We start from the raw sequence: 23,169 nt of genomic DNA on the forward strand, positions 1-23,169 counted from the left end.
GCCCCTGGTGGGACAATGGATTAGTTGATCTAGGGTGTTGGAATTTATGAATTCCAAGAACCGTTGGGAAAAGGTGTTGGTACCTGAGTAGTATTCCCAGTTAATTGCAGAGTAGTTGAAATAACCCAGTATTAGGGTGTTTGGTTGTATCTTAATATCTTCCAGTATGTTTAGAAAGGTGTAGTGAGAATCTTGGGGCATGGTGGAGGATCTGTAACAAGCTACAGTTTGGATTGCAGTCTTACCTAGTGTTAGTTGCACCTGGAGAATTTCAGATGCATTGCATTGGGCAACTAGCCTGGAGTTGTGAATATCCTTGGTGAATATGGACACTCCTCCACTTTTAGTGTTTTGGTCTTGGTTTGGTGGCCGAAAAGTGTTGTAAGAGTTGTAGCCTGCTATTGCAGAGGTGTTCTCTGGAGTCTTGAACCATGTCTCAGTTACTGCACAGATATCGATGGTCTCCATTTTTAGGAGTGCCTCGAGAGAGTGCATTTTGAGGTTTAGACTTGTAGCATCGAGTAGCATTACCTTCAGATTTTGCATGCTTGTATCTGTTACGGTGGTGGTTTTGTCCTTTGAACCTTGCCTAAAAAAGGCACTATAGGGGTGGCAAGAGCTTTAGCCAGTAACCTGAATCCCTGGGGTGACAGGTGCAGGCCGGCTCTGGCAAAGCATTGTGGTTTGTCTATCATGTTTTCCCAGGCAGACAGATACTGGATCCACTTTGAATGACACCAGAAGTTTAGCCAATTGTTGAAGTCAATCATTTTGTCCTTATACTATGGAATCATGCTAGGTGAAGGCAGGATGCTACTCATGGATAGGGTCATATCTGCCTGGGCCACATGATCTGAGAGGTCTTCCATGTCTCTTTTCATGTAGTCCAGGGAGGTACGTCTCAAGTCATTCACTCCAACATGGACAATGACAGAGTCATATTTGTACTTGTTGTGGAGTGACTTGAGTGCATGCATTATGTGGCAGATCCTGGCACCTGACAGGCAGCTGACAGTGTTCCTGACAATAGAGTCACCTATGACTAAAGTGTTGGGTACATTGTCTTGCCTTAGGGGCTGTTGGGTGGCAAACTGATGTTGTGAGCTATGTGTCACTTTGGTTGTGACTGGTGTTTGTTTGAGTTTCAGCTTCGGAGGTCCTTGTTGCTTTGGCAGGTTAATGTTAAGGGCCTCCGCATATGTGGGTTTTGTGTTGCTATGTGTGGGTGTTGATGGTGTGGGTTTTGAAGGGCTATGTGTTGCTTGAGGTGTAGTGTAGGTGTTAACCTTCTCCTCTTGACTGTCTAGCCCAATCTTGGCTGGAGAGAGCTTTGCTTCCAGTTTGGCTATGTAAGTGCATCTCTTGCAGGTTGTAGTGTTGGGTGGTAGGAGGAGAGGGTTGTCTGTGTACATGAGGCAATTGCCACATTGCCCCAGTATGCCCAGATTCACCAGGTGGACAGGAGAAATCACCGGAAGCTGACCCTTGGACATGCCTGTTTAGGTGCTTTTGTATAAAGTACAAGAGCTGTTTTCCCTTACCTTTGCAAGGTACTTTGCAATTATAGGCTGTTTAGTGCCTACGGTTAATTTCTCCTTATTGACAAGGAGAGCTGAGTGCTTGTAGCAGTTTCAGGCTTCCTGGTGCTTTCCAGCAGGTTCTAGAGCAAGTGCTAGTCACAGGGCTTCAGATTTTAGTGCTACTACTGAGAAACCAGCTACTTCAAAGGGAAAATTTGAAGAGCACACTTTCTGGCACCTGGAATAGTTTAACCGTATGAACTAGTCCGTTACTTTAAAATCTGAGGTTAATACAGGAGTAGAAATGACACAAGACACTAAGGCTCAAACTTAACAATTTATTAAGCAAAACTTTTCTAAATGAACAGTAAAGCTAATACTAAATAAACAGAAAAACTAATAGATCATGTACTTACAAGCATATGCATAAACAAAATCATCTTTGCCACTGATAGGGAAACTTCAAATCCTATCCAGTGCAGCTATCTGTTCAGTCAAGGCAAGGCCGACACTGGCGAAATGTCTCTAAGCTCAGTTCAGGCTGGTGCTGTGATCAAATCCGGATAATGATTTCCATTTTAGCCTTTGAGCTTTTATAGTCTTTTTTGAGTTGACAGAATATTGTAGAAAGATCTGACATTACAGGCTCATCATGAGTTGATGGAATATTTTAGAAAATTACAGATCATTTCCTAAGTTGTAAACAAGCCTCGTAATGTCTGGTCTTGTGCCCCACGTCCCTTTTTCAAAGAACAGTTAGCTCACAACCTTGTGATATAGTTCCTCTTTGAAATCCCCACATTCTGGTAAACATCTTTTAAGCTGATAAACAACTTATAGGTTAACAAAAGTTCAGTAATACCAGTAATCAGTGAGCAAGGCCTGCTCTTAAGCATATTGTATTGTTACAATATTAGCAGCATATAGTGAGGTAGTGGCATATCAAGAGCTAGCAATAATCAATCTAACAATAATTAAACATACACAGTGATATGTGGCTCGAGGCATAGCAAAAACTGGTAGACTGTGTGGATCCGTCACAGGCCACCCTTGCATCGAGCAACGTACGCTGTGTATCCCTTATAATGGTTAAAACTGACAACATCAGTTTGTACCTTCTCATCACTTTACAATAAATGCAGCATGATATTATGCAAAATAACACAGAGATTATTGTGGTCAAAAGTAAAGGATGCAATAACAAATTAAACCACACTGAAGCCTTAGATGACCACATAAAAACATCATACCAATGCGAAACAGTTATATGCTGTATTTCATTTGCAATTTTTACAATGGTACCTGTGTCTTTAATCATTTTAATCACTGTTTGATGCGCATCGTTTAGTGTTTTATTTAGAAGTTGCAACACTGTTTGTCCTTCCTGCTTAATCTGTTGAAAGTCCGGGTGGACTAGAGATGGCCATTTAAAAGTGTGTAATGGTTCTATGCTAGCATTAAATGTGACGTCCATCCATCTAGTCATTCTAATAAGTTCTCCAATACAAAAATCAATAATTGCATGGATATTACTTTTACAGTATGCTCCACCAGTTGTGATTATCCCATCACTCCAGGCTAATTTACAGGAGGATATCACACAAACAGTGGTATCATTTAGCTGGTAGATGTCTGTACCATTTACTACATACCTGTGCCAAGTGCATTCCCCAGTTCCATTATGTAAGCATGAGTGAGGCTTCCTTTTCACCATCATGCATACCCACCCCTGGGGCCAGGTTTCACAACCTGCCACATCAATGGGTACATCATTATAATCAATCAAAGTAGATTCAATTTGAGGCACCCACCAATTATTTCCAAATTGCAAGGGCAATGTAACAAATGGACAGACCTGCTTTGTCCCTTTTTTACTAGCAAGATAGTCAAAAATCAGTATACAAGACTTATTTTCACATGCAAAATCTATTGGTTTTAACCAATGATACAGTTGCAGTTCCTTTTGCCAATGGGCTGCCTTCTTAGCCCCCCAGGTTTGAGTGAATTGCAGATATTGCTGGTTGGCAGCCAACTGAGTTAAGATACAAAAAGTCTGATTTACTTCTGTTGTGAGGTTATTTAAAATCTGTTCTGTATATGTATTTGTATGTTCAATCCACCTCCACAAGACAGTTTGAGTTAAAATACCGTCTACGGTTCTTTGTCCCAGCTCGGGATCATGGTCTGCTAGTAGCTTAAAGGCCATATTTAGGTCAGTGCCCAAATGGCTTAATTTGCTACATAGGGTATCTATATCTACACTGTTCAGGAATCCAGTCCCTGTTCCGACTGCACCTAGTGCAGTACCAAGAATACCTGTGACATCACGTTTACTTCTTTTATATTTGTAATGTCTGTATTTGATATGCAAAGAATCAACCAGCCATAATTGTACAATTTTACAATGTGGATACCTGGTGGTAATATCAACTGCTGACATGTTAACTATCATTTTAATACGTTGTATAACTCTAGCACTACTTACAGTTTTACATCCACTGGTATATCTTACCACATGTCCTAAACCATCAAATACAGTTGAACTATTGTCCATGGCATATATCTCCAAATCTGGAGATAGGGTTTCCGCGGTGTCATTTTCCCTTTGAAATTCAGCTATGCAGGAGGAATCTAATGGAGACTTGGCTAAAGGAAATCCCGACTCGTTTAGCCTTTGGTACAGACCTCCAAAAGGGTTGGAAACATATTTTTCAGGATGTCTATCACAGTTCAGTCTACATACAGTTGTAATGTTTTCCATCTGAGTGATGTTCCAAGTTAAGGCAGGTTTGGGTGTCACTGCATATAGATGGTCTCCTAATTTCCAATAAAAGTCACAGTCAGCTATTAAAATTTGCAACATCTTCCCCTTCGAATAGAGGGATAGGATCAAGACAGTCATATGGCCCTTCTAAGTGTTGTCGTCGGAAAAGGTTGGCTCCTTCCCAAACAGTGGCAATAATCTATGGAGAGGAAAGTACAATGGTTGTTTAGCAGAATCAAGTAATACTAAAACAGTATCACCAGGTCCATCACAAATTACAGTCCCATGTTCATTTGGCTGATTGGGTGTGGTCACTATAACTTTCATTCCCAGCCATTTGCTTGGTTTAGTATCACAGTCTTGTAGTAAAATAACAGCATCTTGATGCATACAAATTTCTACTAAAGGTTGTCCTTTTTGAATCATTTGTGTCTTGTTATCTAAATTGATAGCCTTCACGATCACTTCTCGTTCTGGCTCCCATAATGTAAAAACCTCCCAACTTCCTCCTAATAATTCTTTTTGCCCCCAGTGCCAATTCTCTGGGAGAAAGAGTTTCCAACCTGTCTCAACTAATACTATATTTTGTGCTGGCACTCTTTGTTCAGTCAATGCACATAGCCAGAACCGAGTTTGATCAGTATTTGTCAAAAGAGGGTATATGGCATTCGGGTTCAGCTTTTCTATTTTCAAAACACAGCAGTTGGACCGAATGTCATTCGTATGCATTTGCAAGGGAGTTCCTTGATGCTTCCGGGGTCTATTATTCAGCTGGCTCACAGCTAATTCTAATACCTTTGCCCAGCCTCGTAACGTTCCATCATTCGTATTCTTTCAAATTTGTTCTTTAAGGAACCCATTATACCTTTCAATCAAACCAGCAGCTTGAGGATGATATGGGATATGCAGCAACCATCGAACTCCATTTTCCTTTGCCCATTCTTGAACCTCTGCTCCGGTAAAGTGGCTGCCTTGGTCACTTTGGATTTCAGTGGGAATCCCATATGTCATACATAATTTATTCAATCCTTTTAACACTGCTTGCTGGTTTGCCTTTTTGCATGGGGACACCATTAGTAATCATGAATAAGTGTCCACGATCGTCAGGCAGTATTGCTGATTTTGATCCAGTGGTAAAGGACCAATAAAGTCTATTTGCCAGATTTGTGCTGGACGACTGCCTCTGTGAATGTGTTCGCATGCTTCTGCTTGCAGTTGCTTTTGTTTATTTCTTTGACAGATTTCACACTGCTTTATAACATCTGTAGTTATTTCCTTATTTAACTGCATACCATGCCTTCATGTCCATTCTGTTGTCACATCTCTTCCCAAATGCCCACTCCGATCATGGGCCCATCTTGCCATACTAGCACTTTCGGCTTTCTCTTCAGCAACACGTACCGCGGCCATCTTATCTACCTGCTGGTTATGCCTCCTTTCATTTGTTACAAGTGATGCATGGGCATCTACATGTCCAACACTGATTTTGCATTGTTGAGCTTTTTCCCAAATCCGTTGCCAGTCTTCTGAACCTCCCCATAGAGGTCTGCCTGTTGTTGCCAGGCAGGTAACCAGGTTGTCAATCCCTTAAAGACTGCCCAGCTGTCAGTATAGATATATGCTTCATCTCCAGGTGATAAACTATCGATGACCAGGGCAACAGCTCGTAATTCTGCCTGATTATTTGAACCGGCAGTACCTTCGTCAAACAACACAGTTTCTGTTTGTGGGCAATAAGCCACTGCAGTCCAGGTCCTACCATTTTATCCAATTTTGGCAGAACCATCAGTAAACCATGCAAATTTCTGTTTTTCTGCATCTAAATTATCAAATGGTAATGCTTCAGTAATTGGAGACTTTGGAAGCTCATGTCGCTGTTGTTCTATCACATCAGCATCATCCAGAATTACCAGTCCAGCCAACTGTTGTTGTACCTGAGACACTCCAGGCACGATGTTGGCCCTTTCCTGTAAATACCACTTCCACTTTTGTAGAGTCGAAGATTGTGCTATCAAGGTTTTCATCAAAGTATTGTCTCGTAACCACCCCTGGATTGGGTAGTCTATCTTAACTGTCACTGTTTGTTGTTTAGTTATTCCTTCCACATGAATCAATGCCGTGTACACCACCAGTACATGCTGCTCAAGGGGGCTATATCTCACCTGTGCTCCAGTTAGGGATTTGGACCAAAATCCCAAGGGTCTCTTTTTCCCAGTGTCATCCTTCTGCCACAGCCCCCAAGACATGACATTATTGGCAACTGTTACTTCAAGGATGAAAGGTTGCTGTGGATCAACTGGGCCCAGCCCCACGCTCTGCTGTAGAGCCTTTTGTGCTTCTTCAAAAGCCGTTTGTTGCTTGGAACCCCACTGAAAGTCACATTTTTTCCTAGTTACATAATGAATGGGTCGCAAAATCAGTCCGAAGTGAGGTACAAATGCTCTCCAAAAGCCCATTGCTCCCAAGAAGTCCTGTGCCTGCTGTTTCATTTTTGGGACTGCAATTTTCTGAATGCTCTCCAGTGCTGCTGCAGGAATTTCCCTTTTCTCTCCATTCCAAATCATACAAAGGAATTTAACCGATGTCCCTTGTTGTGTTTTATTCTCATTTATAGCCCACCCTCTGTTCTGAAGGTGCTGAATTACATTTTTTAGTGCGATATCCACATCAGATTTTTCTCCAGTAATCATTATGTCATCAATGTAATGAAAAATAGTCACTTTGTCCAGCTGTAACTTGGCTAGGTCTCTAGCCACTAGTCCATGACACAGGGTAGGGCTGTGCAGATATCCCTGAGGTAACACTTGGAAGGTATACTGCCTCCCCTCCCAGGTAAAAGCGAATTGGGCTCTGCTTTCTTCTGCTATTGGAATGGAGAAGAAGGCATTTGCTAAGTCCAAAACTGCATGATATGGTCCAGCAGATGAAGACAATCTTTCCACGATCATAACAATGTCTGGAACAGCTGCTGCTAAGGGTGGGGCCACCTTGTTCAGACCTCAATAATCTACAGTCATTCACCATGATCCATCAGGTTTCTTTACTGGCCACACCGGACTGTTGAATGGACTCACTGTTGGCTCAAGTATGCCAACCCGAAGCAATTCTTGGATCGTCTCAGTGATCTCAGCGTGCTCATCTGGGATACAATATTGTTTGATGTTCACTATTGTTTTAGGTGTGGGAATATAAAGCGGTTCCCACTTAGCATTGCCTCGAACTACAGCCTTAACTGCGTTGACCGAACAATGCTGCACTCCAAACCTAAATGGCCCTACAGTGGTTTCTAAAGTTCTACCCTTTAACACATCTATTCCTAAAATGTGTTCAGGTACTGGAGCTATTACTGCTTCAATGTAAATAGGAATACCATCCCCAAAAGCTATCTTAATCTTGGTTTTGGTACCTAGTGTCTTTGCCCCTTCATAACCATCAGTTTCTACATACTGTCCACGAAATCTGCGTGGGTTGCCTGCAAAAATGGTTACTTCTGATCCTGTGTCTACCAGAGCCATCACATGTTGTGGCCCTCCCCTCCAAAAAATGGTAAGGGGTATGTAAAGGCGTTGGTCCCCAGGTGTAATTGCTCTTACTGTACCCCTAGCTACTGGGGACCCACCTACTAGTCAATTTGTCTCTGTTTTTTTGACCGGGATTCTCCATTCCTTTCCTCCCCGATCTCTCTCGTCATTAAATTCCCCCTTTTGCCACTGTGCTAGCTCCTCATCAGTAGGGATGTCAGGATATAATTGATTCCACCCTACCTTCCCTTCAGTGGTACTCCTGGTTGGACTTTTTGTAGGGGTTTGCTTTTTACTTTCAAAACTTAAACCTTTTTCTTTTTGTTTTTGCTTCTACTTTTTTATATAATTCTTCAGTAGCTATCCCATCTATTTCTGCAGCTTCAACCCCCCCACCTTAACAGATCCAGAAACATTTGCTTTCTTGTAACTTTTTCTCCAGATTTATCTTTTGATTTCTCCGCATTTGCCTTTCTAGCTCTTCTCTGTTCTTTTTCTTCCACTAGTTCTGCCATTTGATTTAGAGTGGCTATTACATCCCATATCTGCTGACCTACACAGCCTGCCAGGGCAGCCATCAGCTGCCCTTTCCACCACTGTGGTGCATTTTTGATCAATTTGCTCCTCATATTGCTAGTCATAATTTGTGCATCTGGTCCTTTCGGAAGCACTAATGTCCCATTCCTCAATTCCAGTGAGTAAACGGTAGCTAACATTGCCATTTCTCTTAACTGCTGTATTGCCTCTCCTATTGTTTTCCAAGGCTTATGTTCATCAGCTACTGCTGTAGCATCAGGCCAAGTAGCGCGGAAAGCCGAGGCTAACCACACCACCAGTGTATTCACCTGGGGATCATCATGATTCACATTATTTACTATTTGCTTTAAACGTGGGTGAAACACCAAACATGCACATTGGTGCATCTCTTCAGCATTTAGAGACACCGCTTCTCCTCCTGTGTCCCAAACCCGAAGAAACTATACTAAAACAGTTTCCCCTGGCCTTTGCTTGTAGATTTGGATTATATTCAATAATTCAGCTTGAGTATAACTCCGCATCTCAACCCATTGTTGTGGCGCTGCCCCCCCCAGTATACTGTCTCTTTTTCTCAATAACTGGGCGTGCCTCCACTGATGGGGAATTTACTATTTCAGCATCACTATCACCGTCATCCATTGAGGGGAAATCACCTTCCCACTTCTCGGGATCAAACTCTGCTGTACACAGCAAAGCACGAACCCGAGGCCTTGAGGGCGGATGGCGTAATTTTCTCCCATTTCATTGTCTACGCTGTTGAATTACTCGAGTAGCTAGAGTCACTGAATTAGATTTCCAGTGTTCAGCTTCCTCCCCTACTTTAACAAGTGCCATGTTTGCCTTCTCCAAGGTATCTCTATCCAATCTATGTGTATGTGTGTGTTCTTTACATTCCTCTTCTAATTCTAAAACTTTTTCTTTTAGTTTCTCTACATCTCTGTCTAATTCCTGAATTGCTTCAAAGAACAGCCATCCGGCTGCTCCCAGCCCTTCCTTCACCTTTTTCCCCTTATCATCCAATTTTAGCTCAGATAAAGCTCAAGCTAAACTATCAGGGTCTGCCTTAGGTCTTTCCTGCAAGGGTTTTGGGGAAGGAGGGGGTGAAACTTGACTTAATACCTTAGCAAGAGAATCCCACTTCCCAAATAATGCTGTCAACGTAGTATCAACGCCCAACTTATTTGGGGTGCCTGATGCAGCATCCTTCTTACCTATGCCTAGGTGTTTTAAAGGAAAAAACATTGGTTGTTGTTGTGACATTTCCACCGTAAACCCCAGATCCTTCCGACTATGCCAAGTGAACTAGTCCGTTACTTTAAAATCTGAGGTTAATACAGGAGTAGAAATGACACAAGACACCAAGGCTCAAACTTAACAATTTATTAAGCAAAACATTTCTAAATGAACAGTAAAGCTAATACTAAATAAACAGAAAAACTAATAGATCATGTACTTACAAGCATATGCATAAATAAAATCATCTTTGCCACTGATAGGGAAACTTCAAATCCTATCCAGTACAGCTATCTGTTCAGTCAAGGCAAGGCCGACACTGGCAAAATGTCTTTAAGCTCAGTTCAGGCTGGTACTGTGATCAAATCCGGATGATGATTTCCATTTTAGCCTTTTAGCTTTTATAGTCTTTATGAGTTGATGGAATATTGTAGAAAGATCTGACATTACAGGCTCATCATGAGTTGATGGAATATTTTAGAAAATTACAGGTAATTTCCTAAATTGTAAACAAGCCTCGTAATGTCTGGTCTTGTGCCCCACGTCCCTTTTTCAAAGAACAGTTAGCTCACAACCTTGTGATATAGTTCCTCTTTGAAATCCCCACATTCTGGTAAATATCTTTTAAGCTGATAAACAACTTATAGGTTAACAAAAGTTCAGTAATACCAGTAATCGGTGAGCAAGGCCTGCTCTTAAGCATATTGTATTGTTACAATATTAGCAGCATATAGTGCGGTAGTGGCATATCAAGAGCTAGCAATAATCAATCTAACAATAATTAAACATACACAGTGATATGTGGCTCAAGGCATAGCAAAAACTGGTAGACTGTGTGGATCCGTCACACCGTAGCCCCGCTCTACTGCCCGATGCAAAAAATGTGAAACACACGCAGTTTTAAGCCAGAAAGTTGAAAGGGATAGAAATCAGCCCAAAAAGGCTAATAAAATTACAATTTCAGAGCTGGAAACCACTCCTCTAGCGTTAGATAGGCAGTACAATGCTCACCAGTCCCACTGGTAAGCAGTAGGGCTTCCCTCTACCACAGCAAGGTCTGGATATTGCTCTGAACACAGAAAATAAAGTCATGAGACAAGCAAAGCCTGGGATCTGGACTGTACTAGCTAGGAAAGGTGGGAAATGAGCAAACAAGATAGTATTATTTTTTTTTTTATCAGAACAGGCTAAACAATGCAATAATACAGTAAATCAACACAGAAAAGGCTAACGCACTTGAGTGTGTATTCCTAAACAGTAAATGCATTAAAACTCTACAAAATTAGCAATTTAAAACTTTTTAAATGAAGCAAGGCAAGTGCACAACTGAAAAATGATTTAAGAGGCAGTAATACAGTGGAATAAGTAGCTAGTCTGCATATACAGAGAAGTCTATATATACAGAAAAGCAGCTAAAACACACAAGCAATTCAGATGCAGTGCAACCTAGAGCACTTGAGTTGTAGCAAAACTAAGGCAAATACAGTTTTAATAAATGCACTAAAATATACTCTATATTTCCAAAATGTTTGAAAAGCACAGTCAGAACACAAGGAGATTCAGGCATTTTTTTTTTTTAAAGAAAGGGAGAAAGGAGGAACAGAAGGCCTTATCAAATGTTTTCTCTGTATTAGGTAGAATGAGCTAATGACACTAGACTGGGAGGAGTGTCCCAGATCAAATTTAAAGTAGGGGTGGGCCACTGCAAAGCCACCAAGTATTATAGCAAGACACCAACTGGGAGGGAGGGTTGGGACCAATACTAAAGCTATTAGCCTACACTCTTTTAGACAGTAAACACTACAGAAATCTTTATGACAGCAGTGAGCCACACAATTAAAGTTTTTAAACAGATAAAGAAAGGAGCAAGGAGACTCTACAGAATGCTTTTAACTGCAAACAAATCAGTTACCCATGCAGATTAGTTAATAGCAATAAAATACAGTAAAACGTATGCAGCAGGCAATAAAAGTGCTATATATAAATTGCTAGAAGCAATAACCAGTATAAATAAGCCAAAAAAAAGGATACTTATTGTTATATATCTCAGATCAGAGTTGTAGTCAATGCCCCTCCTCCACTCTGTTCAGTGTGTATAGAATCCAGGATTCCTATTTGTCAATCCTGAGATATCAGATGGCCCTGTCCTCCTTTGGCCTCATGCTGGGTCCTGTACACAAGTTCCATCTGCAACAAGCCCGCAACTACTTCTAGTCTGTTACAGGATAGTACCTAGCTTTTATAAAGGAGACATAACTTGATGACAGTTCTGACCTCCATTCAATGATAACTGTTCTGCCTGTTGCCTCTGTTGTTCAGTGAAACAGTCAGGGAAAAGTTAATGATGGGGTGGCAGCTTGTTTTAAAATATGCTTTTCAGTGACCCAGGTTGCCAGTAGGAGCTTCTGCTATGTTTCATTTATTATGATAGAACACCTATCACAAGAAAACAATTTCAGTCTCAGCCTGGGAATACAAAGGAAGTGACCGTTACATTTAGTGAGAGATATAGCTAGGGTATAATGAAAAATACTGACTTTACCTGATTCGAAATACACTGAAGCATCAATTAGATGAAACAAGCCAGTCAAAACCAGCCCTTATGGAAGCCTTCAGTTTGATTCATCATTAGTCACCCCTTACAGGGCTTCATGTCAGGCTCCTCCAGCTGTCTGTCTTACCTCTTTATCTCTCTCTCTCTCTCTTTCTCCTCTATGTCATCCATAGTAAAGATTGGCTGCAATCCTTCAAAGCTTGGGGTCATTTGTCTGAGAGTTCCACGTGGCTCTATACTGGGTCCCTTACTTTACTATTTATTTATAATAATCTTTCTATGGATTAACTTGGCCCACATGCCACTCTTTATATAGAGTATCTTCTTTTTTTAACCCCTTAGGCCAGGTTCTGGTATGCTTACTATATAGATGGCCTTCAAAACATTTGGCACTGCTTTGGGAGGAATCACCTCCAGGTTAATTCTGCTAAAATAAATTTCATACTCCGGTTAAAACCCTGACTATGACACTAGTATCCTGAGACCAATGTGGTGCTTGCAGGAGCCAGTTATGGTAGACAGGAGTGAGGAACTGCTACCAGTACACCCACTCTGGACAGGGGAGGAAACTCTGGCTTGCCATTTGGGTGACCCATAGTGGGAACACTAGGTGTTGCTCCTGTGGAACATGGATCTAGAAAGCTTGCACTGCCATTGTGTAGATTTAATGGACCAGGGGATCCTGTAGTGGGTGGTGCTCTTTGTGGTGGCAGCACAGAGTGGAGCTCAGGAAGCTACCAAAATGGAGGTGGTAACTCCACTAGGAGAGGACAGGTCACCCTAAAGGACCAGCAAGCTGACCCATGGCCTACCATCCAAATGTATTTCTTGAAAGAAGGAATGGCGGAATAAGGCTTCATTGGCAGGAACTCTAGGGCTCTCACTAGCCCACAAGTGACCGGCTCCTACGCTGACAGAATAAACAGGCTGACTGGGTGCAAACAGAGGCTCAATCACGTGAGGTCTTGTTGGGAAGCCAAAAAAAAAAAATCAGTTTCATGCATTTCAGGAAATCATAAAAAACTAGCCAGGTGTATATATATTCCTCTCTCTCTCTCTCTCAGTATACAACAAAGTTAAAATTAAAATTCAACAAGATTATTTCTTCAAGTACCAAGGGGGATAAGTTTGACCCATCATTGAATTTTCATTTTTGAGTCATACTGTCTGGTTTGCATGGAAGTATCCCTTTCAGATTAAGCCTGTCTCGAAGCCTCCGTTATTATTAATTAGCTTCTCCCTATAAAGTTTTATATAGCAACTGGTAAAAAGTGTTTTTATTCCTAAACCGAAATGCACACTCCCCTTTTCACCCTTGGATTCCCATACAAGGAAAAGCAAATTCAAGCTTCATTTAATAAAATTGCAACTTCAGTTCTTTAGTTAGTGCCAGGAAAAAACACTGCAATGTTTTATTCTAAGTAAAGTGGCTGCCAGTAAAATAAAGAGCAAGCATTTCTGATGGCAAGTCTATTTCACATATTGCTGTTTTCTGAATAGTGATCGCTCTGTATGCAGATGTTGTTCTCTGGCCAAAAAGCATAAGAACCCTTAACTTAGACAGCCTGACACAAACTTGTAAGATATGTACACCCTTCTGGCATCCACTCTATTCCTACCTGAGGAAAAGTGATGATTTTCCTGTCATTTAAATTATCTCATTTTGTTCCTTAAGTGCTTCTCAGCTCATAACTGTCTCAGAGACTGGAATCACACCCTCACCATGGTTTCTGTCTGAAGAAACAGAAATTCTGCTCTGATGCCCTGCATTTTTTTCATGAGTGGAGCTCTATAACTTTTTTATGCTACATTTCTTAAGCATCTGAGAATTCAGTTAGCCAAGATCTCATTGGTTTATATCAAATAAATGTGCTTAACTCCTGTCTTTTAGTTTTACTGAAAGTTCTAATGGACTGTATTATACTTAGGTGTTTGATTTTTAGTACACAAATCTGTATGTTTACATGTACGCTTATATGACCTTTTTCTATGCTGCAACGTTGATGTTTTACTGTTCTTCCTGTCGCAATGTACTACATTCATGCCTTGATGTTATTTATTGCTCGGTTCAATTTTCAGTTTAATTTTTATTTACACACTTATTACTAAGCACATTAATAGTGAAAAGCAATTAACACAGAAGAGGAGCAATGCATCAATAAACAAAGCCTACCATTCCATTACGATATTAAATAAATACTTTTAACATATTTACAAGGCTAAATTAAACAAGTGGGTCTTTGAGGATATCTTAAAGTCACGTTGTATGGAAGACTGCTAAAGCCACAAAGCAACATGATTCTACAGATACAATGAAGAAAAAATAGTGAATGCTAGATTATACAAGCTGCACCCTAGAAACTTTTTGTAGCCCCAGAGTAGCAAATAAAAAGCTGCAGGCTGGGCTTTAAGGTACAAGCAATTGTTTAAGGTAGACGGGACCTAAGTCATGTAAAAACTAAATAAACACAAAAATGCTGTAGATTAAATATTTTTCACACTTTTATTAAAATATTACTTAAGACAAAGACAAACATATATTAAAAGAAAAGAAATCAAACCATATTAGCAGTATTCCATTTACACACATTATACATCACATGATTTCTTTCTTTGGATTACTTTCGAATACTGAGTAATGCTGTGTAGAATTACATATATTTTCTATTATTACTTTTTGACTTGACAAGTTTACGTTCGCTACTTCTACTACTATTGTCTGATCTGATTAATATACAGTGATTAACTAGAAATATATGGACTGAAAATCTTCCACACAGAGAAGTTTCTTACACTGTTTTGTTTTTAGACCCACTACACTCTAGTCGGTTGTTTTAAGACTTCGGGGATACCACGGAGATTACATGATTTCTTTCTTTCTAACAACTGTCTTTCAGTCCAGCATTACATAAATCATTAAATTCCTGGCTACCTTTAAACCTCAATCCTCCTCCTGAACATTATTCTGCATGTACTGTTCCCAAATATTCCATGTATTTTTATGCAATTTTCTCCTTTCCTTTTCTAAAGATCTCTCTTCTAGTTTTTTTATCTTTTATAATATTCGACACTCCAGATACAGTTGGTTTAAATTTTGTAATTGCTTTTTGTCAGAAAACAGAATTAAACTGAATAAGGCCTTCTATGCGTAGACAATTCAGATCATGTGTCCTAGCTCAAAAGAATAACTGCCTTAGTTACAGCCATTTGCTTCTACAATATTTCTGAAAGGGCACTTTGCAGGGAATTTTAAAATCTGCCACTTTACAACACTCTCAAAAAACATGCTCCTAGATACCTCTTTCTTCCCCGTCACACCTCCAGCATTTGCTATCGACCTGAGGAAAAATTCTTTAGAGTCTGCTTGGGTATAAAAATACCGATGTAAACACTTCCAAGTAAAACCCCCATACCTTATAGACTTTGTTCCATACTTGTGAGCCATACATAAATCCTCCCTTTGTTCCTTTGTAACCAAGTAAAACTCCCACACCTTATGGACTTTGTTCCATACATGTGAGTCATACATAAATCCTCCCTTTGTTCCTTTGTAACCAAGTAAAACTCCCATACCTTATGGACTTTGTTCCATACTCGTGAGTGATACATAAATCCTTATATTGTTCCTTTGTAACCAAGTAACACTCCCATACCTTATGGACTTTGTTCCATACTCGCAAGTCATACATAAATCCTCCCTTTGTTCCTTTGTAACCAAGTAACACTCCCATACCTTATGGACTTTGTTCCATACTCGTGAGTCATACATAAATCCTCCCTTTGTTCATTTGTAACCAAGTAAAACCCCCATACCTTATGGACTTTGTTCCATACTCGTGAGTCATACATAAATCCTTATATTGTTCCTTTGTAACCAAGTAACACTCCCATACCTTATGGACTTTGTTCCATACTCGTGAGTCATACATAAATCCTCCCTTTGTTCCTTTATAACCAAGTAACACTCCCATACCTTATGGACTTTGTTCCATACTCGTGAGTCATACATAAATCCTCCCTTTGTTCCTTTGTAACCAAGTAAAACTCCCATACCTTATGGACTTTGTTCCATACTCGTGAGTCATACATAAATCCTTATATTGTTCCTTTGTAACCAAGTAAAACTCCCATACCTTATGGACTTTGTTCCATACTCGTGAGTCATACATAAATCCTCCCTGTTCCTTTGTAACCAAGTAACACTCCCATACCTTATGGACTTTGTTCCATACTTGAGTCATACATAAATCCTCCCTTTGCTCCTTTGTAACCAAGTAACACTCCCATACCTTATGGACTTTGTTCCATACTCGTGAGCCATACATAATCCTCCCTTTGTTCCTTTGTAACCAAGTAACACTCCCATACCTTATGGACTTTGTTCCATACTCGTGAGTCATACATAAATCCTCCCTTTGTTCTTTTGTAACCAAGTAAAACTCCCATACCTTATGGACTTTGTTCCATACTCGCGAGTCATACATAAATCCTCCCTTTGGTCCTTTGTAACCAAGTAACACTCCCATACCTTATGGACTATGTTCCATACTCGTGAGTCATACATAAATCCTCCCTTTGTTCCTTTGTAACCAAGTAACACTCCCATACCTTATGGACTATGTTCCATACTCTTGAGTCATACATAAATCCTCCCTGTTCCTTTGTAACCAAATAACACTCCCATACCTTATGGACTTTGTTCCATACTCGTGAGCCATACATAAATCCTTATATTGTTCCTTTGTAACCAAGTAACACTCCCATACCTTATGGACTTTGTTCCATACTCGTGAGTCATACATAAATCCTTATATTGTTCCTTTGTAACCAAGTAACACTCCCATACCTTATGGACTTTGTTCCATACTCGTGAGTCATACATAAATCCTCCCTTTGTTCCTTTGTAACCAAGTAATACTCCCATACCTTATGGACTTTGTTCCATACTCGCGAGTCATACATAAATCCTTATATTGTTCCTTTGTAACCAAGTAACACTCCCATACCTTATGGACTTTGTTCCATACTCGTGAGTCATACATAAATCCTCCCTTTGTTCCTTTGTAACCAAGTAACACTCCCATACCTTATGGACTTTGTTCCATACTCGTGAGTCATACATAAATCCTTATATTGTTCCTTTGAAACCAAGTAAAACTCCCATACCTTATGGACTTTGTTCCATACTCGTGAGTCATACATAAATCCTCCCTTTGTTCCTTTGTAACCAAGTAACACTCCCATACCTTATGGACTTTGTTCCATACTTGAGTCATACATAAATCCTCCCTTTGTTCCTTTGTAACCAAGTAAAACTCCCATACCTTATGGACTTTGTTCCATACTTGTGAGTCATACATAAATCCTCCCTGTTCCTTTATAACCAAGTAACACTCCCATACCTTATGGACTTGGTTCCATACTCGTGAGTCATGCATAAATCGTCCCTGTTCCTTTATAACCAAGTAACACTCCCATACCTTATGGACTTTGTTCCATACTCATGAGCCATACATAATCCTCCCTTTGTTCCTTTGTAACCAAATAACACTCCCACACCTTATGGACTTTGTTCCATACTCGTGAGTCATACATAAATTCTCCCTGTTCCTTTGTAACCAAGTAACACTCCCATACCTTATGCACTTTGTTTCATACTCGTGAGTCATACGTAAATCCTCCCTTTGTTCCTTTGTAACCAAGTAACACTCCCATACCTTATGGACTTTGTTCCATACTCGTGAATCATACATAAATCCTCCCTGTCCCTTTGTAACCAAGTAAAACTCCCATACCTTATGGACTTTGTTCCATACTCGTGAGCCATACATAAATCCTCCCTGTTCCTTTGTAACCTAGTAACACTCCCACACCTTATGGACTATGTTCCATACTCGTGAGCCATACATAATCCTCCCTTTGTTCCTTTGTAACCAAGTAACACTCCCATACATTATAGACTTTGTTCCATACTCGTGAGTCATACATAAATCCTCCCTTTGTTCCTTTGTAACCAAGTAACACTCCCATACCTTATGGACTTTGTTCCATACTCGTGAGTCATACATAAATCCTTATATTGTTCCTTTGTAACCAAGTAACACTCCCATACCTTATGGACTTTGTTCCATACTCGTGAGTCATACATAAATCCTTATATTGTTCCTTTGTAACCAAGTAACACTCCCACACCTTATGGACTTTGTTCCATACTCGTGAGCCATACATAAATCCTTATATTGTTCCTTTGTAACCAAGTAACACTCCCACACCTTATGGACTTTGTTCCATACTCGTGAGCCATACATAAATCCTCCCTTTGTTCCTTTGTAACCAAGTAACACTCCCATACCTTATGGACTTTGTTCCATACTCGTGAGTGATACATAAATCCTTATATTGTTCCTTTGTAACCAAGTAATACTCCCATACCTTATGGACATTGTTCCATACTCGTGAGTCATACATAAATCCTCCCTTTGTTCCTTTGTAACCAAGTAAAACTCCCATACCTTATGGACTTTGTTCCATACTCGTGAGCCATACATAAATCCTCCCTTTGGTCCTTTGTAACCAAGTAAAACTCCCATACCTTACGGACTTTGTTCCATACTCGCGAGTCATACATAAATCCTTATATTGTTCCTTTGTAACCAAGTAACACTCCCATACCTTATGGACTTTGTTCCATACTCGTGAGTCATACATAAATCCTTATATTGTTCCTTTGTAACCAAGTAACACTCCCATACCTTATGGACTTTGTTCCATACTCGTGAGTCATACATAAATCCTCCATTTGTTCCTTTGTAACCAAGTAACACTCCCATACCTTATGGACTTTGTTCCATACTCGTGAGTCATACATAAATCCTCCCTTTGTTCCTTTGTAACCAAGTAACACTCCCATACCTTATGGACTTTGTTCCATACTCGTGAGTCATACATAAATCCTCCCTGTTCCTTTGTAACCAAGTAACACTCCCATACCTTATGGACTTTCTTCCATACTCGTGAGTCATACATAAATCCTCCCTTTGTTCCTTTGTAACCAAGTAAAACTCCCATACCTTATGGACTTTGTTCCATACTCGCGAGTCATATATAAATCCTTATATTGTTCCTTTGGAACCAAGTAACACTCCCATACCTTATGGACTTTGTTCCATACTCGTGAGTCATACATAAATCCTCCCTTTGTTCCTTTGTAACCAAGTAACACTCCCATACCTTATGGACTTTGTTCCATACTCGTGAGTCATACATAAATCCTCCCTTTGTTCCTTTGTAACCAAGTAACACTCCCATACCTTATGGACTTTGTTCCATACTTGAGTCATACATAAATCCTCCCTTTGTTCCTTTGTAACCAAGTAACACTCCCATACCTTATGGACTTTGTTCCATACTCGTGAGTCGTACATAAGTCCTCCCTTTGTTTTTTTGTAACCAAGTAAACTCCCATACCTTATGGACTTTGTTCCATACTCGCGAGTCATACATAAATCCTTATATTGTTCCTTTGTAACCAAGTAAAACTCCCATACCTTATGGACTTTGTTCCATACTCGCGAGTCATACATAAATCCTTATATTGTTCCTTTGTAACCAAGTAACACTCCCATACCTTATGGACTTTGTTCCATACTCGTGAGTCATACATAATCCTCCCTTTGTTCCTTTGTAACCAAGTAATACTCCCATACCTTATGGACTTTGTTCCATACTCGTAATTCATACATAAATCCTTATATTGTTCCTTTGTAACCAAGTAACACTCCCATACCTTATGGACATTGTTCCATACTCGTGAGTCATACATAATCCTCCCTTTGTTCCTTTGTAACCAAGTAAAACTCCCATACCTTATGGACTTTGTTCCATACTCGCGAGTCATACATAAATCCTTATATTGTTCCTTTGTAACCAAGTAACACTCCCATACCTTATGGACTTTGTTCCATACTCGTGAGTCATACATAAATCCTCCCTTTGTTCCTTTGTAACCAAGTAACACTCCCATACCTTATGGACTTTGTTCCATACTCGTGAGTCATACATAAATCCTCCCTTTGTTCCTTTGTAACCAAGTAACACTCCCATACCTTATGGACTTTGTTCCATACTTGAGTCATACATAAATCCTCCCTTTGTTCCTTTGTAACGAAGTAACACTCCCATACCTTATGGACTTGGTTCCATACTCGTGAGTCATACATAAATCGTCCCTGTTCCTTTATAACCAAGTAACACTCCCATACCTTATGGACTTTGTTCCATACTCATGAGCCATACATAATCCTCCCTTTGTTCCTTTGTAACCAAATAACACTCCCACACCTTATGGACTTTGTTCCATACTCGTGAGTCATACATAAATCCTCCCTTTGTTCCTTTGTAACCAAGTAACACTCCCATACCTTATGGACTTTGTTCCATACTCGTAAGTCATACATAAATCCTTATATTGTTCCTTTGTAACCAAGTAACACTCCCATACCTTATGGACATTGTTCCATACTCGTGAGTCATACATAATCCTCCCTTTGTTCCTTTGTAACCAAGTAAAACTCCCATACCTTATGGACTTTGTTCCATACTCGTGAGTCATACATAAATCCTTATATTGTTCCTTTGTAACCAAGTAACACTCCCATACCTTATGGACTTTGTTCCATACTCGTGAGTCATACATAAATCCTCCCTTTGTTCCTTTGTAACCAAGTAACACTCCCATACCTTATGGACTTTGTTCCATACTCGTGAGTCATACATAAATCCTCCCTTTGTTCCTTTGTAACCAAGTAACACTCCCATACCTTATGGACTTTGTTCCATACTTGAGTCATACATAAATCCTCCCTTTGTTCCTTTGTAACCAAGTAACACTCCCATACCTTATGGACTTTTTTTCCATACTCGTGAGTCGTACATAATCCTCCCTTTGTTCCTTTGTAACCAAGTAAAACTCCCATACCTTATGGACTTTGTTCCATACTCGTGAGCCATACAAAATCCTCCCTTTGTTCCTTTGTAACCAAGTAAAACTCCCATACCTTATGGACTTTGTTCCATACTCGTGAGTCATACATAAATCCTCCCTGTTCCTTTGTAACCAAATAACACTCCCATACCTTATGGACTTTGTTCCATACTCGTGAGTCATACATAAATCCTTATATTGTTCCTTTGTAACCAAGTAAAACTCCCATACTTTATGGACTTTGTTCCATACTCGTGAGTCATACATAAATCCTCCCTTTGTTCCTTTGTAACCAAGTAAAACTCCCATACCTTATGGACTTTGTTCCATACTTTGAGTCATACATAAATCCTCCCTTTGTTCCTTTGTAACCAAGTAACACTCCCATACATTATAGACTTTGTTCCATACTCGTGAGTCATACATAAATCCTCCTTTTGTTCCTTTGTAACCAAGTAACACTCCCATAATGTATAGACTTTGTTCCATACTCGTGAGCCATTCATAAATCGTCCCACTCCCATACCTTATGGACTTTGTTCCATACTCGTGAGCCATACATAATCCTCCCTTTGGTCCTTTGTAACCAAGTAACACTCCCATACCTTATGGACATTGTTCCATACTCATGAGTCATACATAAATCCTCCCTGTTTCTTTGTAACCAAGTAACACTCCCATACCTTATGGACTTTGTTCCATACTCGTGAGCCATACATAATCCTCCCTTTGTTCCTTTGTAACCAAGTAACACTCCCATACCTTATGGACTTTGTTCCATACTCGTGAGCCATACATAATCCTCCCTTTGTTCCTTTATAACCATGTAACACTCCCATACCTTATGGACTTTGTTCCATACTCGTGAGCCATACATAAATCCTCCCTTTGTTATTTTGTAACCAACTAAAACTCCCATACCTTATGGACTTTGTTCCATACTCGTGAGTGATACATAAATCCTTATATTGTTCCTTTGCAACCAAGTAACACTCCCATACCTTATGGACTTTGTTCCATACTCGTGAGCCATACATAATCCTCCCTTTGTTCCTTTGTAACCAAGTAACACTCCCATACCTTATAGACTTTGTTCCATACTCATGAGTCATACATAAATCCTCCCTTTGTTCCTTTGTAACCAAGTAACACTCCCATACCTTATGGACTTTGTTCCATACTCGCGAGTCATACATAAATCCTTATATTGTTCCTTTGTAACCAAGTAAAACTCCCATACTTTATGGACTTTGTTCCATACTCGTGAGTCATACATAAATCCTCCCTTTGTTCCTTTGTAACCAAGTAACACTCCCATACCTTATGGACTTTCTTCCATACTCGTGAGTCATACATAAATCCTCCCTTTGTTCCTTTGTAACCAAGTAACACTCCCATACCTTATGGACTTTGTTCCATACTCGTGAGCCATACATAATCCTCCCTTTGTTCCTTTGTAACCAAGTAAAACTTCCATACCTTATGGACTTTGTTCCATACTCGTGAGTCATACATAAATCCTCCCTGTTCCTTTGTAACCAAGTAACACTCCCATACCTTATGGACTTTGTTCCATACTCGTGAGTCATACATAAATCCTCCCTTTGTTCCTTTGTAACCAAGTAAAATTCCCATACCTTATGGACTTTGTTCCATACTCGTGAGTCGTACATAATCCTCCCTTTGTTCCTTTGTAACCAAGTAAAACTCCCATACCTTATGGACTTTGTTCTATACTCGTGAACCATACATAATCCTCCCTTTGTTTTTTTGTAACCAAGTAAAACTCCCATACCTTACGGACTTTGTTCCATACTCGCGAGTCATACATAGATCCTTATATTGTTCCTTTGTAACCAAGTAACACTCCCATACCTTATGGACTTTGTTCCATACTCGTGAGTCATACATAAATCCTCCCTTTGTTCCTTTGTAACCAAGTAAAATTCCCATACCTTATGGACTTTGTTCCATACTTGTGAGTCGTACATAATCCTCCCTTTGTTCCTTTGTAACCAAGTAAAACTCCCATACCTTATGGACTTTGTTCCATACTC

This window comes from Protopterus annectens, chromosome 13.part0, assembly GCF_019279795.1.
Source record: "Protopterus annectens isolate FY-2018-M chromosome 13.part0, PAN1.0, whole genome shotgun sequence".
Taxonomy (NCBI): domain Eukaryota; kingdom Metazoa; phylum Chordata; order Ceratodontiformes; family Protopteridae; genus Protopterus; species Protopterus annectens.